The sequence below is a fragment of the Callithrix jacchus genome, chromosome 2 (assembly GCF_049354715.1).
Source record: "Callithrix jacchus isolate 240 chromosome 2, calJac240_pri, whole genome shotgun sequence".
Lineage (NCBI taxonomy): Eukaryota > Metazoa > Chordata > Mammalia > Primates > Cebidae > Callithrix > Callithrix jacchus.
The window spans coordinates 128,701,287-128,719,280 of record NC_133503.1 but is presented as its reverse complement, the minus strand read 5'-3'; the positions used below and the strand labels follow the sequence as shown (position 1 = coordinate 128,719,280).

Here is a 17,994-nt window from a genome sequence, read left to right as displayed (position 1 = left end):
TTTCTTTAAGGATGTTGAATATTGGCCCTCACTCTCTTCTGGCTTGTAGAGTTTCTGCTGAGCGATCTGCTGTGAGTCTGATGGGTTTCCCTTTGTGGGTGACCTGACCTTTCTCTCTGGCTGCCCTTAGCATTTTCTCCTTTGTTTCAACCCTGGTGAATCTGACGATTATGTGCCTTGGGGTTGTTCTTCTTGAGGATTATCTTTGTGGTGTTCTCTGTATTACCTGGACTTGAATATTGGCTTGCTTTCCTAGGTTGGTGAAGTGTTCCTGGATAATATCCTGAAGAGTATTTTCCAGCTTGGATTCATTCTCTTCATCACATTCAGGTACACCTATCAAATGTAGATTAGGTCTCTTCACATAGTCCCACATTTCTTAGAGACTTTGTTCATTCCTTTTTGCAATTTTTTCTCTAATCTTGCCTTCTCATTTTATTTCATTGAGTTGATCTTTGACCTCTGATATCCTTTCTTCTGCTTGGTCAATTTGGCTGTTGAAACTTGTGCATGCTTCACGAAGTTCTCATGTTGTGTTTTTCAGCTCCATCAATTCACTCATATTCCTCTCTAAGTTGTCCATTCTTGTTATCATTTCATCAAATCTTTTTTCAAGGTTCTTAGTTTCTTTGCATTGAGTTACAACATGCTCTTTTAGCTCACGGAAGTTTCTCATTACCCACTTTCTGAAGTCTGATTCTGTCATTTCATCACACTCATTCTCCATCCAGCTTTGTTCCCTTGCTGGTGAGCAGTTGTGATCCCTTGTAGGAGAAGATGTGTTTTGGTTTCGGGTGTTTTCCTCCTTTTTGCGCTGGTTTCTTCCCATCTTTGTGGATTTATCCACCTGTCACTTGTGTAGTTGCTGATTTTCAGATTGGGTCTCTGAGTGGATGTCCAGATTGTTGATGATGAAATTATTTCTGTTTCTTAGTTTTTCTTCTACCAGTCTGGCCCCTCTGCTGTAGGACTGCTGAGGTCCAACATCTCCAGGCCCTGCTTGCCTGGGGATCACCTGCAGCAGCTGCGGAACAGTAAGGGTTGCTACCTTTTCTTCTTCTGCTATCTTTGTTCCAGAATGATGCCTGCCAAATGTCTGTCTGATCAGTCCTTTGTGCAGTGACTCTTTGGATATACAGAGGTCAGGGAGCTGCTTGAGGAGACAGTCTGTTCTTCATAGGAGCTCAAGTGCTGAGCTGTGAGCTCCGTTGTTCATTCAGAGCTGCTAGGCAAGTACGTTAAAGTCCGCTGCAGCAGAACTCATAAACCCCGTTTTTTTCCCCCCAGGTGATCTGTCCTGGGGAGTTAGGGCTTTATTTATGAGTATCCGTTGTGCTGCTGCCTTTTTTTTTTTTTTTTCAGGGCTGCCCTGCCCAGCAAGGAGGCAGCCTAGTCACTGCCTGCAGAGGCTTTGCTGAGCTGCTGTGGGCTCTGCGCTGCTGCTGGCTCCGCCCTGCTGCCATGTGAGCTTCCCTGCAGTCCTGTTTATATGGCTGTGGTTAGAACTGCCTCGGCAATGGTGGCCCACCTCTGTAATGGCGGACTCTGTTATGGCAGGTTGCCTCGGCAACGGCGGGCTGCCTCAGCAATGGCAATGGCAGACTACCTCCGTAGGGGTGGAATGCTTCGGTAATGGCAGATGCTCCTCCCCCACCGATCTGCACCATTCTGGGTTCAGCTGTGCTTGCCGTGAAACTCTCAACCCCGAGCGTTTCCAATTGCTGTTTTTTGTTGTTTTTTCTGTGGGGATGGGACCCGCCGAGCCTGATCACCTGGCTCCCTGCTTCAGAGCCTTTTTTTTTAAGTTGAACGGTTGACTCTCTCCCAGGTGTTCCAGTTGCCTGCTGAAAGGGTGCCGGGATCTGTGTGATTTCCCGTGCGGCGACCCACTGTGCTGGCTGACACAACAGTGCTGCCCGCAAGTCTCCTGGCCTGTCTCTTTGTTTCAGTCTCGTTTAATCAGATGAATGGGCGAATCTGCCTTCCCAGAGCTCCAATTGCCAGCTTAAAAGGGCAACCAGACCAGTGTATTTTGTATGGAGAGCTGCTGTGCCAGGGCACCGGCAAAACAGCTGCGCCGGCGGAAACAGCCGCGCTGGCAACCCGTGGGGCTCCTCCACCTGGAATCTCCTGGTCTGTGGGCAATAAAGATCCATCTGGAAATGCGGCGTCCACTTTAGGAGCAGCTCAGGATTGCAGCTGCAATCTAAAGTGTCATCTTGGATTTCTCTCCTCTCCTGTTACTCTTTTCATCATCACTGTTTTAAACCAAAGAGTGAGAGTTTGAGCTCATAATCACATGATGGCATTGCCAGCCCATGGGACTCTCCCTCATGTACCTTCTGAGTTAAATGAACCAGTGCTCTGTTTGAATTCTGGGTACAGATGCTCCATCATTTTGCAGTTAACAGAGAGCAGTTCCAGAGAAGGCCCAGGCCTCTCTGCCCCCAACTTCCTTACCTGTCATCTCTCTGTTCCCAACTTTCTTGCTGTATAGGAGAGAGAAAAAAAAAACTTTTCTGTCTACCCTCTAATTGACTTCCTAGGTCCTGCAAATTAAATTCACAAAAAACATATTAGCAGGAGAAAAGCCATACAAAGTTTACTTGATGTTAACATTTTAGTTTTTACATGCACTAAGGTCCTTACAGAAAAGGTGTGGAGACTCAGAGGGGCTATTGGACCCTGCAGCTTATACACCATTTTAACAAAGGGTGATAAATTTGCAGAGAAGTCATGAGAGAAAGCAGAGGGATTTGGGCTTCCAGGGGCACAGATTATAAGGAGGTAAATATGAGGAAAAGCTAATGGAAGATAAGGGCGATTTTAGTAAGATTTGTTTGTGCAGACCCATCTCAGTGCCAACATTCTGTGTCTGGTGATAATGGATATTCTGTTCCAGCTATGGGATAGGGGAGGTAAACACCTTCACAAAGAGAAGAGTGTGTCATGCTTTTAGACAGATGGGGGAGGGTAAAGAGATCTTTCTGAATTTGCTGCCTTTGAATTGCCTTTAGCTCAAAATAGTCCTTAAACCAAAGTAGCATATTGGAGGAGAGATCCTTCATCTGCTCTCTTTCCCACAGCCCTCAGCACTGAGCAGGTATCAAGGCCCACTCTGCAGAAGCAGGGCTTAGAGTAACTGATGTGCAGGACCACTGCTGGGCTTATTTATAAAACTCTGCCCTAGATTCATGCCTTGGACCCCATTGCCCATGTGTGCATCCGAGACCCCAGATTACCTCAGGCAAGGGACAGGTGGAGAGACATGCTAAGAATTGAGTGTCATTTCCTCTATGTATATTTGAAGGTCAAGTTAGCTCTGAAAAAATGTGGAAAGTAAATCAGGGACTTTGAAATCAAACCTCAAAGTTAGATGACCTTGGGCAAGTTGACTGGCATCTCTTAACCCCTTTTTCCTTATCTTTACAACAATTATGTGTCAACCTCTTAGTATTATTATTAGAATTAAGTGAGAATCCTAGTAAATGTTCAGTTCATGCATTTGTTTGTATTATTTCCTTTCAGAGGGTGCCTGTACCCATAGTCTACCTCAGACTCACCTTCCCTGATAAGCTTATTACCCACACATTAGGTGCTCTGTGACCTAATTCTTTCCTTCTTTTTTGACAACAAAGTATTACTGGAGAAAAATGCAGCATTTATAATTTAAACTACTTATAAACATATAATTTGTAACCCGTTGTATGTTTGTGCTGTTCCTCTTTAATCCTGCCCTTCAGTTCTTCTCACTGCTTTTCTGGCAGCCCCTGGAGTATGCATCACACGCAGAGTCAACTGATCCGCACAGACTCCTAGGGGATGGGTGTGCCTCCTATTTTGCAGAGGGGGGCGGGGGATGTTGTGAGAAACCATGTGCCTTGTGTTTCCTTCTGGAATCAGCTGTCATTATGACTCTCTTCTTTCCTTCCCTCTATTCATGCTGGAGAAAGCTAGCCTTTTCCTCTAGGGAAGCAAATGGCCCTCAATCTTTAATGAGCAAGAGCATTCCCTTGGGAGTTAATCACAGATTTGGAGTGGGTCCCAGGAAACTACATGGTCAAAAAGCAACCCAAATGATTCTGATGGTTCTGGGATCACACTCTGAGAAATCTGCTCTGCTTTTGTATTGCTCACTTCTCCTCAGATTTTACTCCCACTCTTTTCTTCTCTGTCTCTTCATCTTTAATCTGACATTCTTTTTGGGATTCTTCTCTATATCTTCAGACTGTTTTTTATCTCAAAACAAACAAACAAAATAATTGTTGTTTTCATTGACATGGAAAAAATAATGTAGCTCTCTATTCTCCACTATCCACCGCACTGTCACCCTCAGGTGGGAGCCGAATAAAGGTTCTTCTTTCTGCCCCTCCGCACAATCAGGAGTTTGACTAGAGAGACAAAGAAATTAACAGTATCCTCTACTGACAGCACCTCCCATCAGGCACTTTTTTAAAGTGGATGTTTTTACTGGAACAAAACATTTTAATGAAAACATTGACATGGAACATAACAAGGCTTTTAAATAGAGACTTGGAGTCCTTTTTGTCTTCATTTAAATCTGTTTTATTTTTCTTTCTGTGATGCTATATAAAATCTCATCAATATACAAAATCATTCAGAGCCTCAGATTTTCTCATTTTCTCTGGATGAGAGCTTTGATTAGCTTTTTACAAGTTCTTCATTAGTAATTGGCTTGCTTTTTGTTTTGTTTTTGGCTGTTGACTCTAATAAGTTTATGTTCTATCAAGGAATTCTTTGAGGATGGTCTGAAAGATGATACTCTTGTTATGTTATGAAATATTACAATTTAAGACTCTTTATAAAATGCAACAAGTGCTATTAGGATTAAATGTTCATTTCTTCTTCTTGAGGCTGGTGGCTAGGGTGGGTTGTTCAGTCTTATCATCATGCCTGACCTAGTTGTGCAGCCGTGACTGTTTAATTAATAGACATTTACATAAGCCCCTGATTTTCCCCCAGCAAGCTTTATAATGGTCTTCGTGGTTATCTCCTTTTCACCCTGTGAAGTATCAGCAGTGTATTTTCCATTTTGCATATCAAAATACAGAGAGATTAAATTATGTACAACAAATTGATAACTGAATAAGTTTGGGAACTAGAGTTCTGGCATATTAATAGTCTTGCTTAAAGCAAGAACCCATATAGACTCTATAAATATATTCAGACTCTGCTCTCCAATCCAGGAATTGGAGTTGGGACTGTTAGAAACCCAGGGAGGGAGCCCTTTGTAGATTTATGCAGGGGTGGGAGAATTAGTTTCTGGGCTCTCTATGGAGCCACGAAAGAAGGTTTTGTTAGTAGAGGAGGTGGTATCTGAGAATTACTGCTATGATGTCTGTAATTTTTAATAAAAATTCTAGAAAGCCTGATGGTGTCTATGTAGCATATGAATTTGATGACTGCTTTTTTAAAAATTTTATTTGTTGTTGTTGTTTTTTTAAACCACCTTCCCAAACACCATTAGAAGTTTCTTCCTAATAGGCCACAAAATGTCAACAGGGACAGCTAGAGCAAAGTGTGTGGTTCACTTGTCTTCCTCTGTTCATCCTAGAAATGAGGAGAAACTTGCTGATCTTTCTGGGTACTTAAGTGAGACTTTCATTTCTTTTCCACTTACTGTTTTCTTAAACACTTTCGTGAGAAAGTGTTTTTTCTATGTATATTCTCATATACCTATGAGAGATGGAAATCTGAACTGGGTTTATTTATTCTTTCCCCATTTTTTTTCCTTTTTTAAAACTGTAAAGTAATATTGCTTGCTGTTTATATCTTACCTCTTTGTCTTGACTACTTCCAGAAAATACTTGGACCATAAAGGGATTGCCTCAATCATTTAACACTAACACCAGCAAAACAAAAGCAAACAAAAATGGGCACTTTTTCTTCTCCAAATTTATCAAACTTCTGAGTCTTACCTAAAAGATGGAAGTTGGTATATCTCTGTTAATTCTTTTCCTATTAAACTTGGAGTAGGCTATTTCTGGCTTAAATTCTACAGCCACACTTTGTTCTTCTCCTCCCTGAGTCCTGCCTATCTTTTAAGGTCTAGACCAGATTAAATACCAAACTTTTTTTTTTTTTTTTGAGACAGAGTCCTCTTCTGTTGCCAGGCTGGAGTGCAGTGACACAATCTCAGCTCACTGCAACCTCCCCTTCTCGGGTTCAAGTGATTCTCCTGCCTCAGCCTCCCAAGTAGCTGGGGCTACAGGTGCATACCACCATGCCCAGCTAATTGTTTGTGCTTTTAGTAGAGATGGGGTTTCACCATGTTGGCCAGGATGGTCTCGATCCCTTGATCTTGTGATCCACTTGCCTCGGCTTCCCAAAGTGCTGGGATTACAGACCTGAGCCACCATGTCCAGCCTTAAATAGCATATCTTTAAGAAGTCTTTGCTGCCTTCTCTCTCTCCTTTCTTTGAATTCCCATATTCCTGGATTTATACCTTTGAGTAGCCAGGATCACAACCAATTTCTTATGTATAACAGTTATTTCTGTAATCCTTGAATGTTAGATGCCCTAATGGAGTATGGGGAGGAGAGAGGAAATTCCAGATTTCATTTGACTCAGGATCTCTCATAGCTCATGAAAATATACATCCTGCTATACAGACTGATGTTTCTAGCTGTTGCCACTCAACACAGTGTTACAGAAAGCAGACAATTGAAACCATACAGCAAACATTGGATCTGCCTTTAAGAAAATAGTGATTGAGTTTCAAGGCAAGCAAGATCTTACTAGGAGTATCATCCCAGGGAAAAAGGGGTCTTTCCATCCATGGAGCCTTAGGCCTGGGCCACCTCTCCATCAAAGTTTTCCTTTATTTTGCGGGTAAGCTCCTCTGTGACCCTCAGGCACCTCAGACTGTCCTTGGAACACCCTCCATCTTATAGTGAGGAGTGTCTCATTTTTTGTTACTGCCACTATGATCCCTACATGGTCTCCTCTGGAAGTGTGAGGATTACCTGTGCCTTCCCTCCAAATGATGAAATTAATTGCTGCCATAGAAGGAGTCTTTCTTACCAGGTTTTCCTAGTCACAGTCCTATTACCACCACCAACCCACCTGCTACAACTGCCCAGCTATCAGCGATCCCTGCTATCCTCACTAGGGATCTGCTTTTTCATTCAAGGGTGGGGCATGAGTATTTCACCTTTGGGATTCTTTCCTCTAGAGGTACAATTCAAGACTTGTAGTATTGCAGGTGCAACTGGTCCATAAACTCCATGAATTAAGAGAATGAGATGCTGTTTTATGTCTTTCTAGTACCTATAACTGGAATGTAAATTCTATGAGAACAAATTTTGCTTTGGTCTTTAGTATGCAAATATTTGTAATGCCTAGAAAAGTGCCTGGCATATATATAGAATGTGCTCCATAAATGTTTGTTGAATAAATGGATGGGCAAATGGATGGATATGAGTGTTTAGCATGGAATCTTATTCACAATAAGTATCCAGTGATGTTTACTGTATGCATGAGTAAAAAACATATGGAGTAACAAAGGTGGGAATAAAGTAGGAAGGCATGTATTTTGGTAGTATTTGAGTCTGCTTCTTAGTCTGGCAGATACAGTGGTGTGGCAAGGAGTAGGCAAACTCACAAAACTAAAATATGTATCTTAGTGCATCAATTTTCCATGATGGTAAAAGAAGATGCTATTTTTTTTTAAATGTGGAAGCCAATAGATACAGTAAATTACATGTAGAGGGTTATCCTAACCATGCCCTCAAATCCTCTCTTTTGTTCTTAGATACACATTAGAAAAAATATTTGAGAAAACAGATACTGAAATTTTTATCTTACCTTGGGACCCCTGTAATGTATAGAAGGTGCTGTCTCCAGTTTTGTGCCAAGGAGAGAGAATGGTGTTCATACAGTGACATAGGGGCTATGGGTGCCCTCCACACAAATATTCCCATTTATGGAGCAGGTAGCATATGCCAGTAATAACTTACTTTGGCACAATAGGCTGTCCTTGTCTAAATAAATTCCACAAATATTTATTGAGTACCTACTAGATGAAAGGCACTAATCTGGATGCTAAGATTAAAATAGTAATCAGAATACTTCCTCTGCCCTCAAGGAATTAGAGAGTAGTAGAGGAAGACTTTTATAAACAGTCAGTTGCCTCTACAGAACAGTATGGAATTAGCAGTAGACTTAGGCATGGGATACAGTGGGAACACAGATGGAGGGGGCCTGATTAGTCAGGGATTAGTGGTGAAGGAGGAAAAGAGGGTGCTTCAGGCAGAGAGAACAGCATGTGCAAAGGCCTGTAGGTAAGAAGAAGTAGTGTGTTTGGGGAACACCAAGTAGTTTAATAATAAACTATATATAAATATTGGGTCAAAAGCTTCTGCACAGCAAAGGAAAGAATTAACTAAGTGAAGAAATAATCCTACAGAGTGGGAGAAAATGTTTTCAAACTCTTCAATTGGCAATGATTAATAATCAGAATATATAAGGAACTCAAGCCAATACCAAACACCCTCCAAATAATCCAATTTCAAAATTGGTAAAAGATCTGAGTATACATTTTTAAAAAGAAGACATATAAATGGCTAAAAAATATATGAGAAATTGCCCAACATCACTAATCATCAAGGAAATACAAATCAAAACCACAATGAAATATCATCTCACTCCAGTTAAAATGGCTGTTATCAAAAAGAGAGAAAATGGCAAATGCTGGAAAGGACATAGAGAAAGGGGAACACTCTTACACTGTTGGTGGGAATGTAAGTTAACACAACCACTACGGAGAACAGTATTGAGGTTCCTTTAAAAAACTAAAAATAGAAATGCCATATGATCCAGCAATTCAACTGCTGGGTATAGATCCAAAAGAAAGGAAATCAGTATGTGAAAGATATCTGCACTCCTCTGTTTATTGCAGCACTATTCACAATAGTGAAGATATGAAATCAACCTAAATGAAAGAGAAAGGATAAAGAAAATGTGGTGTGTGTATATACACACACACACACACACACACAATAGAATATTATTCAACATTAAAAAATAAAATATGTTATTTGCAATAATATGAATGGATCTGGAGGACATTATGTTAAGTGAAATAAGCCACGTACAGAAAGACAAAGGTTGCATGTTCTCACTCATACGAGGGAGCTAAAAAAAAATGGATCTCATGGAGGAAGTGAATATAGTGGTGGTTACAAGAGGCTGGGAAGAGTAGTGAGGAGAGCAGATAAAGGGGTTGGTTAATGGGTACAAAAATAGATAAAGTAAGATCTAATGTTTGTTAGCACAATAGGGTGACTTAAGAAATAATTTTTTGGATAGTTCAAAATAACTGAAGGAGTAGATTTGGAATGTTTGCAACACAAAGAAATAATAAAGGTTTAAGGTGATGGATATCCCAGTTACTCAGTTACATTGTATGCCTGTATCAAAATATCACAGGTACCCCATCAATATGTACAACTATTATATATCCATAAAACTTTTAAAAAAAGAAATAGCAAAGGAGAAAAGTTATAGATTTAATTATCTAACATTACATTTCACATTGCCAAGTCATCATGAGCAAAATTTAAAGACAAATAACAATCTGGAAAGAAAAAAACTTGGAGTATTTCAACACCTTTCATGACAGCAGAGGTTATCTGTTTATTCATTGTGATATAACTAACATTTAACCCAGTGCATAGACCACAGTGATGGCTGAATGGATGAAAAAGATCAATATCCCAAAAGCTGTTAAGTAGCAAATATAAATTAATAAGAAAATCCCCATAAAACCTGAATAGACAAATAGTCAAGAAAATGTGAAAAGGCATTTCACCTTGGTGTCATCGTTGGCTCTTCTCTTTTTCTTACACAACCTATCAGACCCTTTAGTAAATCTTGTTGGCTCTACTGTCAAAATAAATCCAAATCTGACTGTTTTTCCTCACACTACTCTTGCCTTATACAAGTCATTATTATGTTTTGTCTGGGCTGCAACAGTAACCTCCCAACTGTTCTTCTTGCTTCCCCTTTTGCTTTACAATATCAAGGTAATGTTTTTAAATGCAAATTGGAATGTATCACTTTTTTGTTCAGAATATTCCAAACTCTTCCCATCACACTCAGAATAAAATCCCAACTCCTTTCCATGCATTTTGAGACACTACATGATTCTGCATCTTGGCTATCTCTCTGGTCTTACTTCCACTGTCATTCCTCTTCATTTCACCTGACCAGCAATGGTCTTGTCATTCTCTGAACATTCCCAACCCCCTTCTGCCTTATGGTTCTAGGGTCTTTTCATTTGGTGTTCTCAAGCTGGAAATACTCTTTTCACACAGAACTGCATGACTTGCTCCTCTCTTGGTCAGGTCTCTGCTCAACTGTTACCTCTGCAATTAGGTCTTCCCTTACCAGTTTACATAAAATAGCCCTCCTCCATCATTCTCTATATATTTAATTTTTTTCTCTCTTCTCCATTTGACTCTCTCTACCTTATTATGTCCAGAACAGATAAAAAGAGGAAAATAAAATCTCCCCAGAAAATCTATAAACACAGGCTCACCCTCAAGTCATGGAGTTGGAATTCCTCCTAGGGACCAGTCAGAAGCATATATAAACTTCTTTGGTGGGATGCACTTTCAATGTTAGGCCTCAAAGAATTATCATATTTAAAGTCCTACTATAAAGTCATGATAAAAAAAAATACAGAATTTATAACGAGCCATTATGAATGAGGGCCAGCAGACAACAAACTAGTAGCGGACCCATAAAGCCAGATACTGAAATTATTCAGTGCAAAAATATAAATATATTGAACATATTTTTTAAATGGATAAAAATATTAAAGTATGACATAGGAAGAAGACTGTAGAAAATGATCAAACTTAAGAAATAATCAGAACTTTTAGACAAAGAAAAGTACATAATGTCTGTTCTAAAAAGCAGGTAACTACAGTTAAAGAGAGGATTAATGTACTAGAAGAATCTGAAGAATTGCATACATTGTAGCAAAAAAAAAATAAGAAAGAAATAGTAAATACGGTAACACATTAAGAAATGTAAAGGATAGAGGAAGACTAACATGTCTAATAAGTTCCAGGAGGAAAGGCTAGGGAGAATGAAGTAGAGGCAATATTCAAAGAGCTGATGCTGAGAATTTTCCAGAATTGTTGAAAAGGCACTGATATTTAGGTTTGGGAAGCTCAGTGAATCCCCACAATGAAAAATGAAAAGAAATCCACACCTATGTACATTACAGTGAAATAGTAGAGAGAAAGAGATGATCTTAAAGGGAATGACAATTATACTGATAGTCAACTTCTACCCAGAAAAAATGGAAGCCAGAAGAAAATGGGATAATATAATCCAAGTGCTAAAAACAAAAAATCATTGTAACTTAGAATTTTATACCTACAAAAACCTATTTTTCAAAAATAAGGGCAACATAAAGCATTCACAGGATGGGACAATTTACTACCTACAGATTCTCACCAAGTGGTGTTCTGAAGGACATATTTCAATGACAGAATATTGTTCCAGAATGGATGCTGAGATATAGGGAAAAATAGTAAGCAAGAAGAACAGCAAAATGTGGGTAAATTTTAACAAACATTGAGCTATAAAGTACTAATAATATCTACTTTCTGGGGTTAACCAAAAATATAGTGGAAATACTAGACAACAGTAGTACATAAATCAGGAAGGGTGATCAGAGTACTGAGGACTTGAATTGTTTGGGAAAAGATAAAGATACAGAATAATCGTAGATTTTATTAAGTGAAATAGCTATTTTAAAATTTAAGGATAACCACTAAATGTTTAGGAATATACTAACAGTATGTAATTTTTCAAGCTAATAAAAAGAGAAAAAGCAGTGAGAAAAAATTTTAATCCTGCATTTAGTATACAAAGAAGGAAACAGGAAGAAAAAAAAGGAAACAAAAGGAAGAAGCATTAAAAATAGAATGAGTAAAAAGCCTACAATAAGATGGAAAAAAAGAAATCAAATTATGTCAGTAATCACAAAGCCTGTAAGTGAACTAAACACCCCAATTAAGAGACAGATTGTAAAGGTGAATGTTTAAAAATTCATCTATGTTCTTTTTTAGAAAATATCTTAAACATAAGGATGCAGAAAGACAAGAAGTCAAACAATTTTTTAAATGAATACTATAAAAAGAAAGTTGATGTAGCTATATTAATATCAGGTAAGAATTATTTTTGGCAGAAAACATAATTTGAGATAAATATGATCACTTCATATTAAAGTTTCAGTCTTCTAAGAAGATATACTTCTGGGCATTTAAATAACACAGCTTTTGGATATATAAAGCAAAAATTGACAAACTACAATTGACAAACAATAATGGGCAAATCAACTGTTATACGGGAGATTTAAATTTCTCTTAGAAATTAATAAATCAAGCAAACAAGGATATACCTGTAAACAATACAAACAGCTAGCTTAATCTAATGAAACATGTAGAACACTGTAGCCAACACTGAAGATTACATATTCTTTATGTATAACTTTTTCAGTACCTATGGAAATATAAAAAAAAATTAAGAAAAACAAAATAACCCAAACAAAAATATATGGAGGCAAATAATAAAAGTAAATGCAGAAATTAGTAAAACAAAGGACAAATATACCTAAAGAGGATCAACAAAAGACACATATGGTAGGGACTGGCACTAAGCACAACCATTAAATATCTGTTCAGTGAATAACAAGCAACAGAAAGTATAAATGTGTATAAAAAGGTCTTAAATCTGAGTTAGGCTATTTGGGATTAGTTGCTTTTATTCTTTGTTCTTGGTATTTTCTGAACTCCATGTGTATATTACTCTTATAATTTTATGAAAACACATGATTTTAAAATCAATAAATGGATTTTTGAAGGAGTCGACTAGAGGATGGAAGTCAGGAACTACCCTAGACATTAATTCTGGTCGGAGGCATGAGGAGGTGCAGCGTAAGTGTGTGGACTTAGGAGGTAGAGAGGCGCTCTGCCCCTCACTACCCGGAGTGGCAATAATAAAGACTCACTCAAAGAGTTTTTGTGGTATGTGGCCATATAAAGCACTTAGTACAGTGCCTAATCCTGCAGATCACAATGCTCGGTAGTCATTTTTCTTCCCCTGCTAGAGGGGTTAGGATGAGGGAGATACCTCCCTCCATTTCTAAGGAATGTGCCTAGAGTGGAAGGCAAATTTGATCAATCTGGAATATGAAACTGGATGAAAGCTTAATATGTGAAATTATTTTTGCACCCTCCCAAAGAGCCCAGAAAATTAAGAAATGAACCAAGTAACTCATCATATTTTTTACTTGTAAGAATAAAGGTGCAGTATTATCATTTCCTTGTGATCGTCACATCTAATAGTTCTAAAACCAATTCACAGTATTCTTGTCTGACTTTATGAGACATTTAGCCATTGCTAAATTAAATTTCATGAGGAAATATGCTTATATAACTTCTCTGGAGTTACAGAGATAGGAATCTGACCCATCCTTTCTATTTTCATGGAAAACCATTTAGCAGAACTTTGTTCCAGTAGAAGTGTTTATAGAGTTGTAAGCCTAACACAGTTCATTGGCTGTGTGTATTTCCACACGAACATTTTTCTCAGTGCAGATTTGCTCAGTTCATTATTACTGACAGCAGATGGTAGCACTTTCACATGAATTTACCTCCTGAATCGATTTCAGAAATGTCACTAAAAGGATCCCAATAGTTTTGATGTTCTTCTATTTCTGCAAAGGGTATGTTAAACAAATAAGGAGTAGAGTTTAGATTTTTTTTAAAACTCTTAACACATAATTCTTAAACCAACTAATGACTGCTTTCATCTTTGATTCTGGCTGTCTGAAGAAAAATAATAGAAAATACAGATAATCTTTCTTGATAGCATAAGCCTTACAAAATCTCCGTTGGAAAATAATGGCTCTTGGAGAATATTATCCAGATTGATTGTCTGCACTAATCACATGTCTCAAATTACTTGTAAATTCTGTACTCCACTTTCTCTGAATACAAATTGCTAGGGCTTGCAGAATCAGCTGATAGAATGTGACTGAAAAAATAGTATTGGCTCAGGCTACTATGCTAACTTTTGAATTCTGTGATTTCTGCAGCATTAAGATTTCCATGAGATTAACCACAGTTTTCACCCATTGCCTTGATTGAAACTTAAATCAATTTAAAATTATCAGACAAGATGATTTAATGTTTGATAAATGAATGATATATGAATTCTAGTCACATAAAGGAAACTTGTTTTTCTATATCATATGACCATTATTTCATTCTTCATAACTCAAGACTTTTTATTCAATAGTCCTATATATTTAGAAACAAGGATTTATTTGGAATACTCTAAAAATTAATTTTCCATTTGTATTTGAAAGTAATTAAGGATTTGGCTAATTTGCCACAACTAAAAGAAACTGATACATTTTAGAAAGTATTGAGTGTTGAAGCATGTACAATTTAACCATGTAAATTAATTATGGATGCTTTTGACACATTGCTAGAAGAGTGGTCACGATTAACAACATACTTAAAGGATTTGCTTCACAACAAGAAAAAGCTTTTGAGTTCCATAAGCTCTCAAAAACATCTTTACTAACATTCTAACAGAGGCACAACTTAATACTGACTTTTTTTTTTTTTTTTGAGTCAGAATCTCACTCTGTTGCCCAGGCTGGAGTGCAGTGGCACCATCTCGGCTCACTGCAACCTCCGCCTTCTGGGTTCAGGAAATTCCCCTGCCTCAACCTCCCAAGTAGCTGGTACTACAGGCATGCACCATCATGCCCAGCTAATTTTTGTACTTTTAGTCGAGACAGGTTTTCACCATGTTGGCCAGGCTTCTCTAACTCCTGGCATCAAGTGATCTGCCCACCTCAACCTCCCAAAGTGCTGGGATTATAGGCATGAGCCACCGTGTTCTGCCAATACTGACTTAATTCTGGTAAAAGATAGCAACTTTGGGCCAGGTACAAGGGCTGATGCCTATAATCCTAGCACTTTGGGAGATTGAGTTGGGAGGATGGATGAGTTCAGAGTTCAAGACTAGCCTGGCAACATAGACTTTATCTCAAAAAGAAAAAATTTATTTAAAAAATAAAATATAGCCACTTTGTTAAATATGCTTTCATTTCTTTCCCCTTCCTTTGTACCATTATTGTCATGTATATTACATTTATGTTACAAACTCAACACTGCAGTGTTAGGATTTTTGCTTATATAATCTTACATCGTTTTTAAAAAATCAATAAAAGAGAAAGTACTTAGTCTTTTGTATTCACCATTTATGACACTTTTCATTTTTCTCTGTGGATTTTAGTTACCCTGGTATTATTTCCTGAAGGACTTTTTTTTTTTTTAGTATATCTTATAAGGCAAATCTACTAGCAAGGAATTCTCTCAAGTCTGTTTCCCTGGGAATATATTTACAGTACTTTCATTTCTGAAGAATGCAGAATTCTTGGTTGACAGTTTGAGTTTTTTCAGTCATTACTCTGAACATGTCATTCTGCTCCTATCTGGACTGATAAGAAGGATATCTGACTGATCAGCTGTTTTTTGAATTGCTATTCCTCTTTATGTGATGGGTCCTAGAGGACTCTCTTGCTGTTTTTAAGATTTCTCCTTATCTTTGGCTGTCAGCTATTTGACTATGATGTGTCTAGATGTGGGTCTTTTTATATTTCTACTTAGAGTTTGTTGAGCTTCTTGGATCTGCAGATTAATGTATTTCATCAAAGTTTAGAAAAACTTTGATGTTTTTCTAAAACATCACAGTTTCATCTTTGGCTATTTTGTCTGCCCTTTTCTCCCCTTCCTCTTTTTCAGATTATTATTATATGTATTCTGGTACAGGTGATGTTTTCCCACAGATGTCTAAGGTTCATTTTTCTTCAATTGTTTTCCTGTCTTTTCTTCACATTGAAAACTTCGAATCCACTAATCCTTTGTACTGCTGTCGTATATTTACTGTTGAGTCCACCTAGTCAATTTTTTATTTATGGCATTGTACTTTTCAATTCTAGAATTTCTATTTAGTTCTTTTTATAGTTTGTATTCCTCTATTGAGATTAGGTATTTGCAGAGCCAGTGTCATAATTTTTCGGCTGTAATTCTAGTTTTCTTTAATTCTCTGAACATATTTGTAATAGCTGCTTTTAATTCTTTGTAAATCCAGCATTTGAGTCTACTCAGAGTTGGTTTCTAATAATGATTTTTCTCCCTTGTATGAACTACACTTTTTGGTTTCTTTGCATGTCACATAAATGCCTTTGAAAACTAGACATTTTAGATGATATATTGCAGCAATTCTGGATTCCAATATTTTTTCCTGAGGGTTGTGTTTTCTTGTTGTTGTTGTTTTCGTTTGGTTTAGTAACTTTCCTAGGCTTTAGCTGCAGTTTTTTTCCCTGTAAGTGTGGCCACTGATGTCTCTGCTACTGGGTTTTTAATTCTTATTTTTATTTTTTAGACTGCCTTCCTGAGGGTTATCCATCCAGCTATGTCTGTAAAGCTTGCAGGTTGGCCAATGATTGGACAGAAATGATTGTGCTTAAATACCTCAAGCCTGTAATGCCTTTTCCTTTTGCCAATGGATGTGTACATGAATTAGAAACACACTAAAAATTCAAGTAGAATTCATGTTGGTCTTGGCTCTTACTTCCCATCAGGCCTTCTCTTGTCTCCCCTGAACATCCCCTTTCCATCAGCCAGTGGTGCCTGGAGAACTTATCTACTCCTTTTCTGACTGTCTTATTTCCAGATTCTCCCCATTAAATTACTGGTAGTTTGCTGCTTGCCTCAACTGGGATTGCAACCTCTGACCAGCAGAGCTGCAGTTTTTCCTTTTCATTTAGTACCTGTTTTGCTGTTTTTGTTGACAGTGCTGCTGAGCAATAGTTTTAGCTATCTGTTGGAAATCAGGCCGGCCCCTCTGGCCACACAGTTATTGGTTCTTATGGCCAGACTGCTCTGGTAAAACTTCTGTTGATGGAGGGGATCATCAGAAGTACTTCCAGGCAAGAAGGCTTCAGATCCCCTCTGTTTCTTACTTGAAGTTTAGCAGATTATCATGAACTAAACACTTCTCAGATTTTATATTTGCCCTTGGCGATTTCCAGGACCCAAAAATGGTTTATTTTTAACAATTTTGTTCATATTTATACTTATTTTCTGGGGAGAGGATTTCCTGACCTCTTTATGCTGTCACAGCTGGAAGTCCACTGCTATTGTTATTAATTTATAGAATTCTTCTAAAAGATTACATAAGTATATCTTATAATTCCTATTTTAAGCTGATCAGCATATCATAGGCTTTAAACCAAAAGCATTTTGTAAAAACAATATAATTTTTATCTTAAAATCCAATTTATTAATACATTTAAACTTATAATTTTAAAGACAGTCATTCATTTTAATATATTCTATTTAATTTTAATATAAGGGCTCAGTATAGTAAAGGTAAAGAATTTTTTAAAGACGGCCAAACCTGCATTAAAGAAATGCTCAAGCTATTCTAAAAGCTCTTCAGAGGCATGAAAGTTTTAATTATTTTTAAAAATGTTTTACATGAACATCACCGTGCATTTTATTTTATTAGAACATAACCTTAAATGGTAATATGACTGTTTTATGTTCTTTGAGGAAAAATGAATATTATAATGTTAGAGATTACTGAAGAAGAGTTTTTGAAGTACCTGAGCTTTTAATTTAAATTTATTTTAATTATTTTTCATTAATTTCATTTTAAACCTGAATCAAATATCATGATAGTTCTAGTTGCCATTATAGACCTAGACTTTTTGCTAATTTAGACCTTTCTTCCTTTCACCTATAATCAGTTGTCAAATATTCCTAAACACTTAGGTACTGGTCAGTGATGCTTTTAATATGCTACTTAATTTACAGGAGCTTCCTATTTTTAGATTGAAATTGGGCTTTAACATAGGGTACCATAAGACT

General features: G+C 37.5%; 2 protein-coding genes across 13 annotated transcripts in view; both read left to right on the top strand.

Moving 5' to 3' along the window:
- ATG10 (autophagy related 10) overlaps positions 1-17,994 on the top strand; it is a 307,667-nt gene that overhangs the window by 264,704 nt on the left and 24,969 nt on the right. The gene's annotated exons all lie outside the window — the stretch shown is intronic.
- The window catches only part of LOC144581584 (uncharacterized), a 45,311-nt gene that overhangs the window by 26,257 nt on the left and 1,060 nt on the right, over positions 1-17,994 (top strand). The gene's annotated exons all lie outside the window — the stretch shown is intronic.